The following is a 19,022-nucleotide window of genomic DNA, read 5'->3' on the forward strand; positions in this document are numbered from 1 at the left end:
TTAATCCCTTTGTCTGTCCTTGTTTGTCCCCTCTATGTTTAGCCCCTTGTGGGCAATAAAGAAATATATACATTATGTTCTAGAACAGTGATTCCCAATGTGAGGCATACACCCTCTCACCAGTGGAGCCTGGGAAAATTGTGATGGGGCATGAGATCCCCCAATTTTTTTTTTTTTTTTCAGTGGGACTTGGAATTGTAAAAATCTTTTTCTTACAGCAAACATATTACACCTCTATTCAGCTTAGCCAAGCCAATCCTTCCATTTAGGCAGCATAATATGTGAACTCTATAGAGCTATTCTAAAGCCTTGGTGTGGATATTTCTTCAAGGAAATTATGTAATTATGAAATATTAAAAATAAAGTTGTTTTTTTTTCCAGCCACCAATGGGGCATACATTTTTCTGGAAAGTTATTGTGGGGCCTGGGAGAAAACAGTTTGGAAAACACTGTTCTAGAATGTCTGTGACAATGACAATTCCACCATTGTATAAAAAATGAAATACCATTTTTTTTTTCTCACATCTATCATATAACAAGACTGCTGTCAAGAGAATCTTTGTATTGTTTAAAGATTTCATTTCAAAAACCTTCTTATAATTATTGAAGTGTTCATCAACAATAAATAAATAAATCTTCAAGATTTTGTGCTTTAAAGAAAAACCTTTATGAAAACCAGATATGAATTTTTTATGGTCTGCTTAGCTGTGTTCTTGCAAAATAGTTTAGAATTCCCTATGTTAAGAGTAAAAGTAAGAGTTCCAGTGAAGAATGATATTTTAAAGATTGTATGGGAGGTAAGAGGGACTTTGGTATAGAATAGGAGAAATTAATGAATTATCGTATGTTCATATGTGTGTGTATGACAGTTGTCATTTAGCCCCTGGTCTGCTCTGATCCGGTAGACATACAATTAAAGACATTCTGGCTGTGACCATCCTGAGTTTATCAGGTTGTCCCATAAGTTCTGTCTGAATTTTAAATAAAGAAAAGTGATCAAATGTTATATTTAATTGAAATTTAATTATCAATGTACTTTCCCTGATTATCTATGACTTCCTTCCATCTATTTACAAGCTTTTTAATCCCATCAATGTAAAACTCTTTTGGTTTCAAACCGAAGAACTCTGAAATGTCAGTTTCGACCTCCTCCTGGCTTGCAAAAGTTATGTCCCCCAAATGATTCTGTAAACTACGAAACAAATAGTAGCCTGAAGGAGCAAGGTCAGAAGAATAAGGTGGATGAGGAATTTTTTCCCAACCAAGTTCTTCACTCTTCTGTGATGTGATCTTTGCAGTGTGGGGTTGCACATTGTCCTGATAAAACATCACTCTTTTTCGATTCACTAAAGCAGGTCTATTTTTCTTCAAAGCTTGGTTCAAACACTCTAATTGCTGACAGTAGAATTAAGCATTGATTGTTGCATTAGGTGGTAACAATTCAAAGTGAATTACTCCTTTGCAATCCCACCAGATAGAGAGCAGAACCTTTTTTCCATGAAGTTCCCTTCTCGGTTGTGGTTGAGCTTTTACCCTTTTACCAAGCCCCTGTTTACGACATTTAACATTTCAATAGAAGATCCATTTTTCATCACCAGTCACAAGTCTATCCAAAAAGGGTGAAATGAGTTTGTGAGAATGGAGAGAAGAGCAGATGTCAACTCGGGATTTGTGATTGCTTTCGGACAATTCATGAGGCACCCATTTCCGAAGTTTAGGAACCTTTCCAAGTTGTTGAAGATGATGATGAACAGTTGTGTGGTTTGAACTAAGCTTTATTGATAATTCTTCAACTGATAATGCAGGATTTTCTTCAAGTAATGCCTCAAGGAGTTTATCATCAAACTCAACTGGATGTCCTGTTCAATCTTCATCTTCAAGGCTGAAATCTTCATTTCTGAATTTTGCAAACCATCTTCTGCAAGTTCTTTCATTCAAGAAACTGAGTGTGTGTTTCGAGTCGCTTCTGCTGCAGAGTTTCCTTTTTTGTATTCATAAAGAATTATGTGCCTCAAATGCTCTTTGGATACTTCCATGTGATAAAGGGTTTTAATCATAGAAATTTTAATTCTATTATTCTGTAAAATAATATTTAATTAGTTTAAATGTACACAAATGCATAAAAATAATCTTTAATTCCATTAGACATTCTAAAATACTATTAAATTTCATTCAATTTTAAAAAAGGTAAAATCGGACAGAACTTATGGGATGACCTGATATACGCATGTGTGTGTGCTCGCATGAATAAATAAATATACGTATATATATGTGTGTGTGCACGTGAAAGCATATGGCCTAGTAGTTATGGCTTGAACTCACAACTATAAGGTCATGGCCTGGACTGGGAGGTGCATTGTGTTTTGGAGCAAAGTACTTAGTTTCACATTGCTCCAGTCCACTCAGCTGTTAATGGGTAACCCTGCAACTGTGACAGACAGGCCTGCTGTTCTGGAGAATTGTTGTCATATCGGTTATTTATGGAAACTGGGTGATCAGCCCTATGAGTTTCAGACCTCTACACCGTACTTACTATATATGTATATGTGTGTGTGTGTGTGTGTGTGTGCAGGAGTTGCTGTGTGGTAAGAAGCTTGCTTCCCAAGCACATGATTTTGGGTTCAGTTCCACTGCGTGACACCTTGGGCAAGTATTCTGCTATAGCCTCAGGCTGACCAAAGCCTTATGAATGGATTTGGTTGATGGAAACTGAAAGAGCCTGTTGTATATGTACGTTTGTCTGTGTTTGTTTCTCTACTGTTGCTTGACAACCAATGTTGATGTGTTTATGTCTGTAACTTAGCAGTTCGGCAAAAGAGACCAAATGAATAAATACTAGGCTTACAAATAATAAGTCTTGGTGTTGATTTGTTTGACTAAAGGTGGTGCTCCAGCATGGCTGCAGTCAGATGATTAAAACAAATAAAAATAATATACAGTAGTCCCTCGCCTTATCACGGTTTATTATTTAAGCTTAGTCAATTCCTCCGTGGTGTTGTTTTGCATTTATAATAAAATAAATCAGGAGTGGCTGTGGTAGGTAGCTTGTTTACCAACCACATGGTTCCGGGTTCAGTCTCACTGCGTGGCATCTTGGGCAAGTGTCTTCTGCTGTAACCCCGGGCCGACCAATGCCTTGTGAGTGGATTTGGTAGACAGAAACTGAAAGAAGCCTGTCGTATATATGTATATATATATGTGTGTGTGTGTTTGTCCCCCCGGAAATTCCTTGACAACCGATGCTGGTGTGTTTACATCCCTGTCACTTAGTGGTTCGGCAAAAGAGACCGATAGAATAAGTACTGCGCTTACAAAGTATAAGTCCCGGGGTCGATTTGCTTGACTAAAGGCGGTGCTCCAGCATGGCCGTAGTCAAATGACTGAAACAAGTAAAAGAGTAAATTATAAAAACAATTTTAAAAAATATACATTACAGTACTGTTTCTACTTCATGGGATTTTCACCTACTTTGGGGCGGTTTTGATAGTTGAGGGATTACTGTATATCTATCTACATGAGTGAGTGAGTAGGGTAAACATGCAGGGCACACATTTATTGAGTTACATGTATGAATTCAAATTCTGCTGAGGTCAACTTTGTCTTTCGTACTTTTGAGGTCGATAAAGTAAGTACCAGTTGTGTACTAGGGTCGATCTACTCGACTGCCACCCCCTTCCCCAAAAATTTCGGGCCTTGTTCCAAAGAGTAGATAAGACCAGGTCTCCACATGGGAGATAACTTAATTTCCTCTCACCAGACAAGGAGCCCCGAAAAAAAAAGGGGGGTGGAGTGTTTCCCTGCTCGACTTAGCTAAGTATAAACAAAGAAAAAAGAAAGGAATCTTTGATTTTCAAATTTATAACTTTCTAGTCTTTTACTTTTTCTTGGCTTTCACCTGTTTAAAATCTGATCATGTAAAATTTTCCAAATCGAACAGATTTACTTAATAAAGCCTGTACACCCAAAGGTTACTTTTTATCCAACATCATGATTACATTCTTTTTTATCTAATATCAGAGGGGAACAGCCCTGCTTCTAAGTTTCTTTTCCTTTTTCCTGGCTTTTACCAGTTTCAACTCAGATTATGTAACATTTTAAAAATTGAATAGATCAGCGCTGCCCAGACTGGCCTCTGTGCCGGTGGCACGTAAAAAGCACCATCCGATCATGGCCATTTGCCAGCCTCGTCTGGCACCTGCGCAGGTGGCACGTAAAAAGCACCCACTACACTCACGGAGTGGTTGGCATTAGGAAGGGCATCCAGCTGTAGAAACACTGCCAGATCAGACTGGGCCTGGTGCAGCCTTCTGGCTTCCCAGAACCCAGTTGAACCGTCCAACCCATGCTTGCAAGGAAAACGGACGTTAAACGATGATGATGATGATTACTCAATATAACCCCAGCCTCTACATCTTAAGGTTCCTTTTTATCCACCATCAAGGTCACAATCATCATCATCATCATTTAACGTCCGCTTTCTATGCTGGCATGGGTTGGACGGTTCAACTGGGGTCTGGGAAGCCAGGGGCTGCACCAGGCCCAGTCTGATCTGGCAATGTGTTTTTTTTTATTTAATATGAGAGGAAGACAGATCTGCTTCGAGGTTTCTTTTCCTTTTTCCTGTTCCTTTCTCATCTTGCAAGTTAATTGGTAACCTCACTAGTGCTAGTGGCATGTAAAAAGCATCCGATATACACCGCAAGGTGGTTGGTTCTATTAAGGGCATTTAGCTGTAGAAGCCATGCTAAAGCTGATATTGGAAGTAACTCTGGGGCTCTCCAAATCCTATTAAACCTGCCTGTCCACAGTGATATGGAAAACAGATCATCATCATCATCATCGTTTAACGTCCGTTTTCCATGCTAGCATGGGTTGGACGGTTTGACCGGGGTCTGGGGAGCCAGGAGGCTGCACCAGGCTCCAGTCTGGTCTGGCAGTGTTTCTACAGCTGGATGCCCTTCCTAACGCCAACCACTTCATGAGTGTAGTGGGTGCTTTTTACATGCCACCAGCACAGGTGCCAGGGGAGGCTGGCAATGACCACAATCGTGGTGGTTTTTATGTGCCACCGACATGGAAGCCAGTCAAGGCAGTGCTGATAATGTATGTGATCTTATAAATGCATTAATTAACCAGTTATATTTTAGATACCTTTACAGGGTTTTTGAAGCAACTTGTATTGGTTTCAAATTTTGGCACAAGGCCAGCAATCTTAGGGGAGAGTGTAAGTTGATTACATTGAACCCCCTCCCCCAATGCACAACTGGTATTTATTTTATCAATCCTGAAAGGATGAATGACAAAGTCAACCTTGGTGGAATCTGAACTCGAAATGTAAATAATAATAATTATAATAAACATTGTGTACAGTGCTCAGGTGCACCACAACTCATCTAAAGTGCATATATAGTCAGGTGTAGTTTCGACGGATTTCGGAAAGCATGAGGGCCTTAAAGGATGCAGTGTCATGGCAGTCAACAACTGACGTAGGCAGTTTATTCCATGCTTCAGCAACTCTGAGCGTGAAGAAATGTTTCCGAAAGTCATGGGAGCTGTGCTGTTTTCTGACTTTGTAGGCATGTCCACGTGTGTTAGACACATGGAGATCAAAAAGGTGTTCAGTGTTGTTATTGGTGAGGTGGTTGACAACTTTGTGGGCGTTTACCAAGTCCGTCGCCAGACGCCGGAGCTTCAGTGAATCCATGCCCAGGGAAACAAAGCGCTCAGAATATGGTAGGTGTCTGATGGAGGGTATGCGTTTGTTTGCACGTCTCTGAACAGATTCCAGGAGGTCAATGTTCTGAGCAAGATAGGGGTTCCAAACTGATGATGCGAATTCCAAGTGTGGTCGTACCATAGCTGTATACAGTTTTAAATAGATGGCTGGAGAGCAGCTAACAAAAGTCTTGCTGAGTGATGCCAAGACACCCTCGGCCTTCTTGACAATTTTAGAGATATGCTTTGTCCAACGCAAATCACTGCTGACAGTGATGCCTAGGTCACGCTCGCATAAGGATTTATTGATATCAGTGTTGTGGAGGGAGTATGTGGACGCAGGGTTTTTTCTCCCAAAATGCATGGTGGTACACTTGTCCACAGCCAGTTTCAGTTGCCAGTCTGTGATCCATTGCTGCATTGTGTCCAGGTCTGATTGCAGGAAAGAGCTGTAGACAACAGGATCTGTCCTCTTGATTTCAAGGTACAGCTTGATGTCGTCTGCATATTTTAATACTGTGGCATTCTTTAAATTTGCATCCATGTCATTAATGTATGCCACAAACAAGAGGGGACCAAGGACAGATCCCTGTGGTACACCCGATGACATCTCATATGGTGTAGAATGCTGTCCTAGAACTGTGACTACCTCCTTTCGGTTGAGAATGAAGGATTTCAACCAGTTAAAAAGGTCATCCCTCACACCCATTGCAGAGTTTCACCGAAAGCCTTAGCAAAGTCAAGGTAGACAACATCCACCCATGAGCCACTATCAGTGATCTGAGTAATGTCCTCAAGGAACTCGACAAGCTGATCACTGCAGCTGGAGTTAGGGACAAATCCATATTGTGATTGCCACTCAGCTTTTCACCTGGTATGCTAATGATTTTGTCTGCTCACTGCCTTAAAAAGTAACTTTTATTGAAAGTATGTTTTTGTCTGATGATTTGAACCCTTTTTTTTTGTCATAGAAGACAACAAAATTTATATGCAAAATTTTACTTCCAGAAATTCTAAATGTTTTATGTTCAAATTGTCTAAATTCGACCGCTCACACCTACCACATAATGTCAGTCTAACAAATATACTATCACAACATATCAGGCCCAAAAATTCCAAATGTTTTATGCTCAAATCAAACAGATTTGGCCTCTCACACCTACCACACATCAATCTAATAAATATACTATCACAACATTCAGACCTCAAAACTCTAAATGTTTTATATTCAAATTGTCCAAATTCAACCTCTTACACCTACCACACATCTTCAGTCTAACAAATATGCTATCTTGACATATCAGGCCCAAAAATTCTAAATATTTTATGTTCAAATTGATTGAATTTGACCTCTCACAACCTAACCACACATCAGTCTAATAAATATGCTATCACAACATTGAAATAATGCGTGATTAATTCAAACCAATTTGAATAAATAAACGTCCTTGTCAGAATAATCTGAATGCTAAAGGGTTTAACTCTTGTTTATCAGCTAAGTATTAACTAAATCCTTTTTGTCTCTAATACATCAATGTTAATAAATAATGTTGACATCATAAGATGTGGGTTTGAGTTCCATGGCAGCTTTTGACTTTTTCTCTGCTAAAGGGTTTTTTTAATCCAATATCTACATGCTGTTGTGTGTAGCTTTATGTGTGCTTCAAGATCCACTGTTCCAAAACAGAATTATTTATTCTTCTCTCAAAGTTTATAAATTCTAACGACATCAACAACATACAATTCTCCCTGGTAAGAATAAAGTTTCTAAAATGGATAGGGAAACTCAAAGGATTGCTTTTGTCCAATCGTAAAACACCTGTTATGCGTACAGGAGTTGTGGGTTCAATTCCCACAGACAGACTTTGACATTTTCTATGTAATTGGTATTTATAGGCTATTATTTATAGCTTTATCTGCTTCAAGAGCCACTGTTCCAAAAGAGAAATAATATATTTTGTTGTTAAAATTATAAATCTTGAAGCCATAAATAGCACAAAGATTGCATACTCTTTACTCTTTTACTTGTTTCAGTCATTTGACTGCGGCCATGCTGGAGCACCGCCTTTAATCGAGCAACTCAACCCCGGGACTTATTCTTTTGTAAGCCCAGTACTTATTCTATCGGTCTCTTTTGCCGAACCACTAAGTAACGGGGACATAAACACACCAGCATCGGTTGTCAAGCAATGCTAGGGGGACAAACACAGACACACAAACACATACACACACACACATATATATATGTATACATATATACGATGGGCTTCTTTCAGTTTCCGTCTATCAAATCCACTCACAAGGCTTTGGTTGGCCCGAGGCTATAGTAGAAGACACTTGCCCAAGATGCCACGCAGTGGGACTGGACCTGGAACCATGTGGTTGGTAAACAAGCTACTTACCACACAGCCACTCCTGCGCCTGCATAATGGAATAATATACAAATTATTTTCTCCAGTGGGGTATTTAACTGCTATTTCATGAAATTTATTTAGTAACATTGGAGAATAATCTTTTCTACTATAGGCACAAGGCCTGGGATTTGGTCGATTACATTGACTCCAGTGTTTCACTGGTACTTAATTTATTGACCCTGAAGGGATGAGAGGCAAAGTTGACCTCGGTGAAATTTGAACTCAGAACATAGCAATGGGCAGAATACTGCTAAGCATTTTGTCCAGCGTGCTAACGATTCTGCCAGCCCACCCACCACCTTACCATTGAAGAAGAATGATAACAGTTAACATCACTACAAAATAACCATGAAATTTAATTTCGCAGTTTTAGGTGCAGTGGCTGTGTGGTAAGTAGCTTGCTTACCAACCACATGGTTCCGGGTTCAGTTCCACTGCGTGGCACGTTGGCCCAGTGTCTTCTACTATAGCCTCAGGCCGACCAAAGCCTTGTGAGTGGATTTGGCAGACGGAAACTGAAAGAAGCCCGTCATATATATGTATATATATATATATATATATGTGCGTGTGTGTCTGTGTTTGTCCCCCTAGCATTGCTTGACAACCGATGCTGGGGCGTTTATGTCCCCTTCACTTAGTGGTTCGGCAAAAGAGACCGATAGAATAAGTACTGGGCTTACAAAGAATAAGTCTCGGGGTCGAGTTGCTCGATTAAAGGTGGTGCTCCAGCATGGCCGCAGTCAAATGACTGAAACAAGTAAAAGAGTAAAAGAGTTAACCCTTTTGTTACCATATTTCTATTGAAATTACACTGCTTTTGTTTTGATCAATTCTGAAAATAATGAAGCATTTTACCAAATTAACTTTTATCATTATTAAAATTGTATTTGAAATATAAATCATGAAATTTTGCTGGATGCTTTTAATCTAAGGCATTGTAAAACGGTGTTTGTATCACAGAGTCAGGGGTGATCTCAGTTATGTTGATAACATGATGGTCAAAGCATTAAAATAATTCTGAAAAATTTGTTTGTCCGTCCATAGGCGCAGGAGTGGCTGTGTGGTAAGTAGCTTGTTTACCAACCACATGGTTCCGGGTTCAGTCCCACTGCGTGGCACATTGAGTCAGTGTCAGATGCTGGTGTGTTTATGTCCCCGTCACTTAGCGGTTCGGCAAAAGAGACCAATAGAATAAGTACTGGGCTTACAAAGAATAAGTCCAGGGGTCGAGTTGCTCGACTAAAGGCGGTGCTCCAGCATGGCCGCAGTCAAATGACTGAAACAAGTAAAAGAGAAAGAGAGAAGGTTTATAAGTAAGATCACTGAAAAGTGGTCAGTTTGTATCATAGAACTAAGAGCAGTTTCAAGCAGGTTGGTACCAAAAGGGCTAAGCTTGGTCTTTTTTTTTTTCATGAAGTTAAATTTCATAAGGGATATTTTCTTTTACTTGTTTCAGTCATTTGACTGTGGCCATGCTGGAGCACCGCCTTTAGTCGAGCAAATTGACCCCGTGACTTATTCTTTGTAAGCCCAATACTTATTCTATCGGTCTCTTTTTGCCGAACCGCTAAGTTACGGGGACATAAACACACCAGCATCGGTTCTCAAGCAATGCTAGGGGGACAAACACAAACACACACACACATACATATATATATATATACATATATACAACAGGCTTCTTTCAGTTTCCGTCTACCAAATCCACTCACAAGGCATTGGTCGGCCCGGGGCTATAGCAGAAGACACTAGCCCAAGATGCCACGCAGTGGGATTAAGTAAATAATAAAACTATCTTTGAAAGGTTTGACAATGGCTATTACATAATCAGATACTACAAAAGTGGTTTCATCTCAACCAAAACTTTTTTAGACCAATTCTGTACAATTCTCCTCTTCAGAAAAAGTTATTTTCCCATCTGCTACCTACAGCTACCAGCATTTCTCTGTTCTAGGTAATATGTCATGCACATATAATTCTTTGCATGTACAAGGTGGGGAGAATGGGGTAGGGATAGGGGGATAGTCAATTACATTGACCCTTCCCCATCAGTGCTAAACTGGAACTTATTTTATTGACCCCCACCACCACTGCCACCAAAGGTTGAAAGTCAAAGTCAACCTCAGTGGTATTTGATCTCAGGAATCTAAGACCAGAAGAAATGCCGTAAGCATTTCATCCAACATTCTGATGATTCTGCCAGCTTGCCGCTTTGCCATGCATGTGTAATACAATTATGAATGAATAATAGAATTAAAGACAAAAATTACTTAACATTGCTTTTGCATACATTTAACCTTCTTTTGCCCTTTTCAAATCTAGCCAGGCTCATGGGCCCGGTTTCCCGGTTTCTGTGGCATATGTGTTCCCCCCAGCCCAGCTGACACCTTGGGCAAATGTCTTCTACTATAGCCTCGGGCCGACCAAAGCCTTGTGAGTGGATTTGGTAGATGGAAACCGAAAGACCTGTCATATATATGTATATACATACATACATACGTACGTATGTATGTATGTATATGTATATAGATATATATATATGTATATGTATGTGTGTGTGTGTGTATGTTTGTATGTCTGTGCTTGTCCCCCCAACATTGCTTGAGAACCAATGTCGGTATGTTTACGTCCCCGTAACTTAGCTGTTCGGCAAAAGAGACCGATAGAATAAGTACTAGGCTTCCAAAGAATAAGTCCTGGGGGGGTCGATTTGCTCGACTAAAGGCAGTAAAAAAGTAAAAGAGTATTATTTAATTTGCATTTGGCCAGAGATGCAGAGACGAGAGTTGGAATTCTTGTTTTGGATTTATATTCTTTAAATCATTATAGTGATTTTTAGTTTCAATGAAAAGCAAGAAGCCAAGAAAAACAGTCCTTTATTTTTACCATAAACTAGCAGTATCGCCCGGCGTTGCTCGGGTTTGTAAGGGAAATAACTAGATAAGCATTTTTAGAGAGTTATAGACAAAAAATAGTAAAAAAATGCATTAAAAATGGGAAAAAAATTATGGTAAATTTTTTTTTAAATCGTTGACTCATCGTAGACATTTTTAGAGAGTTACTTTCCTTATATAATAGCGAAAAAATGCATTAAAATGGAAAAAAATTCTGGTAAATTTTTTTTTAAATCGTAGACTCATCGTAGACGCGCGGTAATACCCAGAAGGGCTCGATATGAATCACGACTATAAGATACCCGCTTTTGGTTAAACTGCACCGCAAAATGTGGGAGTAGTTAGGAATCTAAATCGTAGGAGACAGACACACAACCTTACTTTTATATATAAAGATATATCAGCCACTCTAATCCAACAAAATTATAAGGCTTCCACATAATGACAGTACAATTTTTCGAGTGGCAATATTACACATGTGGAGAATATGCTATTTTATTCTAGTTCTTAAGAAGGCATTAAAATAATTATTAATTATCATTACTCTCTTTTTTTTTCTTTCTCTTTTTTACTTGTTCCAGTCATTTGACTGCGGCCATGCTGGAGCACCACCTTTAATCGAGCAACTCGACCCCGGGACTTATTCTTTTGTAAGCCCAGTACTTATTCTATCAGTCTCTTTTGCCGAACCGCTAAGTAACGGGGACATAAACACACCAGCATCAGTTGTCAAGCAATGCTAGGGGGACAAACACAGACCCACAAACACACACACGCATACATATATATACATATATACGATGGGCTTCTTTCAGTTTCCATCTACCAAATCCACTCACAAGGCTTTGGTCCGCCCGGGGCTATAGCAGAAGACACTTGCCCAAGGTGCCACGCAGTGGGACTGAACCCAGAACCATGTGGCTGGTAAACAAGCTACTTACCACACAGCCACTCCTGCGAATTTATTTTAGTAATGTTTTGAATGGTAATCATTAGATCCTACTTAAGAGTGCCATGGTACTGCAGCACAGACCCTGAGAAAGCTTTTCATATGGAGGTACAGGCATAGCTGGGTAGTATGAAGTTTGCTTTCCAACCACATGATTCTGGGTTCAGTCCTACTATGTGGCTCATTGGGCAACTGTCTTCTGGGCTAACCAATGCCTTTTGAATGGATTTGCTACCTGGAAACTGAGAGAAGCCTGTTGAAGCTTGCTTCTTAACCACATGATTCCAGTTTCAGTCCGACTGTGTGGAACCTTGGGTAGGTGTCTTCTACTATAGCCTCAGGCCGATCGAAGACTTTTGAGTTGATTTGATAGACAGAAACTGAAAGAAGCCTGACGTGTATACATATACATATATATATATATATATATATATATATATATATGTGACTGCGTGTGTACCGTTGGCGATTTTTTTCCCTCTGTCTTCCCTTCTCTGGATCTTTCCTTCTCCTATGTTTCCAACGAAGAGCTCCGCTCGAAACGTTAAACCCTCCTTCTTTCCTGAGCGTCCAATAATACTATATTTGTTCCACGTCCTTGCATTGTGTTTTTTTGTGCTTTCTTGTTTGGATTCACCAGCACCGGTTGTCAAGCGATGATGGGGTGGGAGTGGGGGTACACACACACACACCCACACAAGACGGACTTTCAATTTCCGCCTACCAAATCCACACATGATGCTTTGGTTGGCCCGAGGCTATGGTAGGTGCAGCCTCCAAGCTTCCCAGACCCAAGTCGAACAGTCCAACCCATGCCAGCATGGACAACGGACGTTAAACGATGATGATGATGATGATGATGATGATGATGATATATATATATATATGTATATTCTTGTAATTGTCATTTTAGTAAATAAATAAATAATATAATGTCTAAACGTTGATGAACCACCTATTGATCCCCTCCATTTTCTTATTGCTCTAAGGATTCAGATAGAATCAGGTATATGAAAAGATATGCACCAGGTAGGGTTGGATAAACCTGTGGTTCCGGCCTATGGTTGGTAAGTATCAAATAGGACATTCCGGTTGTGTACTCGGAGAAAACCAGCCCTGTGAGTATTTAGCGCCTAGGGACTGGTCCAAAACATTCTCCCATTTCATAGTTGGCCTCAACAGACTTCAGCCACGTCCCTGCTGTATTCTTGGGATATCCTTTTGTTTGTAAAATTACGTTCCATTTGATGATTACGGTCCTTTGTCATGGAGCAATATTCTCATATTTGTATTAAATGGATGTATAAGAAATGTCTGCAATGACAATTATCCATTGTCTGTTGTTATTCATTTGATACATGTCTGTGTGTCTTTGTGTCTGCGCTTGTCCCTCTTCACTACTCGACAATTGGTGTTGGTGTATTTACATCCCTGTAATGTAGCATTTCAGCAAAAGAGATCGATAAAACAAGTACCAGGCTGAAAACATAGGCACTAGGGTTGATCTGTTTGACAAAGCCCTCAAAGATGGGGTCCCAGCCTGACTGCAATCCGTTGACTGATACAAGTAAAAGATAGAAGATATACAGGCAGAAGTGTGCCTTCCACAACTTTGCTTGTTTCATCAATTCGTTGCTGTAGGAACAGGCATAGCTGTAGTAAGAAACTTGCTTCCCAACCACATGGCTCTGGGTTCAGTCCCGCTGCGTGGGACCTTGAGTAGGTGTCTTCTACTAAAGCCTCAGGCCGACCAAAGTCTTATGTGTGGATTTGATTGACAGAATCTTAAAGAAGCCTATTGTATATATGTGTGTGAATATATATATATATATATATATATATATAATATCCAAACATATAAAGAATGGCCATAATAAGACATCCGACTCACTAGAAAGAGCAGTTAAACTCCAAACCACTAATAGTTGTAATTCTGAAATGGAAAGAGAAATAAAAACGTTTACCCTCTCCTTTCTGGACTATACATAGTTTCGGCAATCTTATGTAAATAAATTAAATATATATATATATAAAGGTTAGTAGAGTTAGTAGCCTTTCCTACGACAGAAAGCAATGATATTCCCCTATAGTTACCATAATCATTCCTGTTGCCCTTTCCTTTTCCCATTACTGTATCACTCCAGTCCTCAGGTACAGATTCACTGGCCCTTATCCTGCCAAACAAGGAGTGAAGTTGCTACAGAAGTTTCTCACCACCATGTTGTAACAACTCTGCATGTATGCCATCCATGATCGGAGACTTCCCATTATTCATCCTTGAGACAGCCACCGCAACTTCTTCCAACTTTGGTGGTTCTGCAAGAGCCGCCTTCACAGGTAATCCAGGGATGAGATTGAAAACATCCTCACTAACTACACACTGCTGACTCAAATGTTCATCAAAGTGTTCTTGCCACCATCACAGACTTCCTTGTGAATCACGAAGAAGTTCTTTACCATCCCTGCTTCAAAGTGGTGTCACCAGAGAAGAAGTCGGTCCATAAACTTCTCACAAGAGACCATACAACAGCTTTGTGTTAATGGAATCTGACACCGCCTGTATCTCATCATCCTTCTTACTCCACCTCACACGTGATTTCACATCCTTGAGTTCCCTATGCAACACTTCTCTCTCCTGTGGCTTTGCTGACAAATAAATCATCTATATGGTCATCATTTTCTTTGAACCAGTCTTGATGCTTTCTTTGTATCAATTCCAGAACCTTTTTGCCTATATCATAAACTGACATTTTTAAGAGTCGGCCAATCCTGTATCCACAACATTCATTTCCTCTATTACACCTAAGACAATCAACATTCAATCTTTTAGGCAGGGTAATACCTGCAGCCCGGATTTTACGTTTTGTGATTAATTTTACTTTTGTGCGTACTAGGCGGTGGCCAGTCCAACACTCAGCCCCATGAAGAACACGAACACACTGTACATCTGGTCTGTCATGCACCCTAACAAGAATGTAATCTAGAATATGCCATTCTTTAGATGCAGGGTGCATCCATGTAGTCTTAAACTTATTCTTTTGTTGAAACATGGTATTGGTCACACACAGACTCAGCTCCTCGCACGTCTGCTGCAGAAGCATGCCATTACTATTACACTTTCCCACCCCATGCTTTCCAATTACAGTCCATGTGTTAAAATCACTCCCCACACTAGCATTAAAGTCACCCAGTACGATGACTATGTCTGCCCGAGGGATATTTCTTATAACACCCTTCAAAGCATGGTAGAAAGAAATTTTTTTCGTCAGTAGAGCACATAGTTGGAGCATACACACTCACCAAGGCCACATAATTTCCTTTAATCAAAGGAATTCTCATGGACATAAGACGCACACACAAACACATACACTGTAATAAAATGCTGAAAATACGTCAAAGAAAATAATTCACACAAAAAAATGTCACAAGGAAAGCGGACAAAAAGGCCAGAGGAAAACTTCGAAAAAGTTCAGATTGTGGGAGTATGTCTGTGTGTACATGTGTGTGTGCATGTATGTGTGTGCTTCTTTATTTCTTTACTCCATTTCAGAGATGGAATAAAACGCTATTTTTTTCTCGTCACATGAGCATTACCACGATATAAATTGTATTGTCACTTTGTTAGCTTTTAATGAAGCGACTTCTAATATAATTTGTCGAATTTCTCTGTTATCACGTGGCTTTCGTTTTATTACATAGTTTTTTTTTTAATGAATGCTGTATGAGATGGTGGTAGAGGAAGAAGAAATAAGCGGCGGCGGCGGCGGCGGAGGCAGTGGGGTTTCTGTGATGGAGAAAGTTTGGCTGTTAGAATTTTCGCTTTCTTTCTCTACCACGTCATTCACAGCTGAAACATTCTTGAACACGTGGCCACGACCACGTTGTCGAAACAAAATTCCGGTAACTTCCGGTTGCCTCAATATTTCTTTTCTTTTTTTGTATAGTTTTATTTCATTTTAGTTTAATTTTTTTCTTCTTACTCTGTCTTGAGCACTGATTTCGTCAGACAAGAACTAAATAACTTCTTACTAAAAATAGACATATTCCTCGCTACACCGATTCCTGTTGTTTTTTTTCCTTCTCTCACCCACGAAATTACCACATTGGTTTTAAGGCTCATAATGGCTATTTATTAAACTTGGTGATTTGTTTTAATGCATCGCCTGTTTGGACACAACCTTGGTTACTGCTTCTTTAGGCAATGGCTGCTTAAACTTGTCGAAAATAGATATCACTTTCCTTTCTCGTCTCGCATTCTCGTGAATATGATAACCATTTCGTAACTGGTTCAGATAAGACGGTCTCGGCATGGTTACTCGATGTGTTAAAAATAACAGCAAAATCACACTCTACTGCTTTTTATAAAGGGAAGGGTACATTGCATAATGGTACGTAATAAAAAAGAAAGAAGAAAAAAGATGGGTTAATCTCTACTGGAATCAGGACCTCTGGGAGAAATATCGGTTTCAAATTTTGGCACAAGCCTAGCAACTTCGAGTGGGGGCGAGGGGTTAAGTCGATTACATTGATCCCAATGCTCAACTGGTACTTATTTTATTTTCTGCTCAAAGAGTGGTAAAGTTAATCTCGGCGGAATTTGAACACAGAACGTAAAGATGAACGAAATGGCGCTGAACACTTTGCCTGGCGTGTGAACGATTCTGCCAGCTCGCCGCCTTATCCCCTAGAGAAATATTACGAGACGTAACAAGGCTGCCTTCGGGCCCTTTACCCCTTCTCAGAATTCGAAGCAGTCGTAAGCCCCGTTAAAATTAAGGAAATTAAACCCAATACCATCTTATTCTTTGAATTTAGTGTTGGTGGAATATACACTTGGATATACTCTTTCGACTGAGCACACTGGGCAGATGCTCGGGGACCTCACGGATATAAGGGACCATTTCTCATCTATGTATGTTGTGACTTTCTGTTAGTGGCTGTTGGCCCCACATGCTGTGACATCTCCCGCGGCAACCTGGTGTGTTCAGCTACCGGTGTAAGCTCTGCTGCTCGTCAATCCGAGAAGAGCAATCTGTCAAAGTATTGCTCTCTCTCTCTCTCTCTCTCTCCTCTCTCTCTCTCTCTCCTCTCTCTCTCTCTGACAGGTTTATTGTGAAGCCTGTGACAGTGGAGACTTCTGGCGTACTCGGCTCCCGGACCATTTCACCGCCATCGAGGTGGAGATGGCTATTCGCAAGTGAGATTCCCGTGAATAAGAGTGGCCGTTCCAGTGCATATCCCTCGCTATCCTGGGATGGTCTAAATTGCAGGAAATCTAGAGAACGCAAGAATCTCTGATTGGTTTGTTGTCTGTTTAGTGAGTTCTCTGAGAAACAGGCTAAACATACTGTTATTATTAAAAAAGAAAAAAGCTTGCTGCTGCTGCTTATTTACAATGAAAGTGTCACGAGTAGTTATAATTAGACTTGGTGGCAATTTAAATATGTAGCGGGAGAAATTGATTAGCAAACAATAATATGAAATGTCGGAGTCAACAGTTGTAACGATAAAAATTTGTTGTTATAATTGCATGCTGTAGGATGTGAAAGATGAACAATGCATGAAGATTTAAGAATGTATTTATTTACCGTTACGTTGAAAAATACCACACCTCGACGGGCAGGTTATAGCATCCGAGAGCATGCGAAAGAAAGATGTGGTAGAATTTTCCCTTTTTTGCATAGTTTGGCGTACACAAATTGTTAGTAGTAATCCACAGATAGCGATAGATGATGATGTAAGAGAACAGTCTTAGAGCTAGAGAGAATTGTTGGGTGTTGTTGTCTCACAGTTGCTGACAATAAACTTCATTTCTCCCTCTGACCAAGGTTCTAACTGGTCAGACAGACTTCATTCTCATTGAGTCGTCACCATGTGAGTGGACTTGTTGAGTCGTCACCGACTGATTTTTGCTTGGGGTGTTCTTGCTTTTATAACTATCCAGAAGGATAGATATATCATTGAGAACAATAGATTTAGCTTTTGGTGAAGTAGAAGAGGTTAGAAAGGGTCAAGTGGTGAAGACATTATTTCAGCCTAGCTAAAGGCATCTGGAAAATGTAAAACTGCTGTCAGAGAAAAACTATTGTTCCACCGTGGGAAAAGTTCTGTTGCAGTGTTAATTTAAATTTGGCTATGGTGGATCGAATCCACTTCATGCAGTCAAGATTCACTACAGGATTGTTGAACGAACCACCCATGTTTCCAAGGGTGAATTATCCAAACCTCTAAGAATTCCTTTCAACACACAGCTATGATGCTCCCCCACTACTTCTACTCATGATCAGAGATGCATATATCGTCAGCCACTGCGGGACATGGTCAACTGGTTAAGGTCAAACAACTGACAAGCAAATCTGTGGTATTGAGCAGAATATTTGCTGTGGCCAATCTTTTATACCAAGACAAAACAATGTACATGATTACACTTCCAATCAGTTAAGATCAGAAGTACTGCATCTATTATTATTAGGCTGTGAGCTGGCAGAATCGTTAGTACGCCGGGCAAAATGCTTAGTGGCATTTCGTCCGTCCTTATGTTCTGAGTTCAAATTCCGCCGAAGTCGACTTTGCCTTTCATCCTTTCGGGGTCGATGAAATAAGTACCAGTTACGCACTAGGGTCGATGTAATCGACTAGTCCCTTTCCCCAAATTTCAGGCCTTGTGCCTACAGTAGAAAGGATTATTATTATTGTTGTTATTATTATTATTATTATTATTGAGAGAGAGAGAGAGAGAGAGAGAGAGAGAAAGCGAAAGAGAGAGAGCGCAGTGGGTGGGGTGAAGAGAGAGAGAAACTGCCTCTACGACTGAATCGGAAGGCAAAGTTGACCTTGGCGGGATTTGAACCCAGAGTACAGACGACCGGAATGTCGCACTAACGTATAAATAGAATAAGCACACTTTTACTATTTATTTATGTTGACTCGTAGATTCTTTGTTTTTCCATTAATTTCCGTTTAAAGCGGAAACAAAATTAGTCGCTGAGTTCAGTTTTTATCGTCTTCCTCCGTCTTCTCTGAATATTAGGCGGCGATTTGCAAACAATA

This window comes from Octopus sinensis, linkage group LG25, assembly GCF_006345805.1.
Source record: "Octopus sinensis linkage group LG25, ASM634580v1, whole genome shotgun sequence".
NCBI classification, from domain to species: Eukaryota; Metazoa; Mollusca; class Cephalopoda; order Octopoda; family Octopodidae; genus Octopus; species Octopus sinensis.